The sequence below is a fragment of the Olea europaea genome, chromosome 13 (assembly GCF_002742605.1).
Source record: "Olea europaea var. sylvestris chromosome 13, O_europaea_v1, whole genome shotgun sequence".
Taxonomy (NCBI): Eukaryota; Viridiplantae; Streptophyta; class Magnoliopsida; order Lamiales; family Oleaceae; genus Olea; species Olea europaea.
Genome location: NC_036249.1, coordinates 5,913,489 through 5,915,000, shown reverse-complemented (window position 1 = coordinate 5,915,000; position 1,512 = coordinate 5,913,489).

Here is a 1,512-nt window from a genome sequence, read left to right as displayed (position 1 = left end):
CGCCCCCCCCCCCCCCCCCAGCATTACGGATTCTGCTACACAACCAGGGCCAGTTGCAACATCTGGTCCAATCAAGCAACCCTCCCCAATTTTGGCACTCTCATCCACCAGGACATGTGAGATCCAGCGGCCAATTTCGGTGAAGATTTCTTTCTCAAGGAGTCCAAGTAAAGTCTCAGGCCAATGATGTAAACCTTCGGTTGTCCAATGTCCATCCAAAACCTGAGGAGTACCATGGCAAATAGCTTTTTCTGATCAGCAATTTTTGTTAGTTTGATGCCCTTTTCAAGTAGTAGTTTGTAAAACAATATTATGAATTGATGTTCGATTATTCACTTGTTACAATTTGAAATAATTATCTAAGGTTTCACGGTCATATATAACGTCACAATTTGTATGCTTGATGGTTCGAGTATGGTAAAACACAATTCGTGATGTGATAAAAAAAATATATCGTTCACAATCAGTACATAAAGTTTGACGGTTATATTGATAAGATTACATTGTTCATATTAAAATTTGTCTAGATTTTGGAGTAAGAACGATAATATGTTTTTGATGCACATTGAACGGGACCGTGTAGATGACAATAAAAATATTTAATATCATCTTCAATATAAATAACAATACAAAAATTATCTAAAATATCGTTGATGCCCTTTTCAAGTAGTAGTTTGTAAAACAATATTATGAATTGATGTTCGATTATTCACTTGTTACAATTTGAAATAATTATCAAGGTTTCACGGTCATATATGACGTCACAATTTGTATGCTTGATGGTTCGAGTATGGTAAAACACAATTCGTGATGTGATAAAAAAAATATATCGTTCACAATCAGTACATAAAGTTTGACGGTTATATTGATAAGATTACATTGTTCATATTAAAATTTGTCTAGATTTTGGAGTAAGAACGATAATATGTTTTTGATGCACATTGAACGGGACCGTGTAGATGACAATAAAAATATTTAATATCATCTTCAATATAAATAACAATACAAAAATTATCTAAAATATCGTTGTTAAATAACAGTACAATAATTAAACCCGCAAATGTAAAGGGATATATCCTCTAAAGATACTTATATGTGACCTTGGGTCATCGGCACTAAACTCCCCAGTCACCTCAAAATTAGAAGAAATATCTCTTCCAACACTCGATAGAGGATTTCAAGTCATTTAGTAATGTGGTATCCTTCGATGATCGAGATAAATAGTACCAGCCATGAAGGGCATGCTCATGGTGATTTACGAGGTATGGAAAGGGCAATGAATATCCTCAAGGATGCCCCCCTTTATTTTCCTCCATCTTCTATTAGCAGTTGAAAACTTCAAGAATGAAAGAGTAATGCTATTTAATCTCATTGGATTGCATCTCCAATCTAAGTGGCATTAATGTAACATTAATTGATAAATGAAATTAAGTAACTCGTTTAACCTATTATCTAGTCACACGTAGACTGAGATTGCAGCCCCAATGAAACTGCATATACTCAGAATGAAAG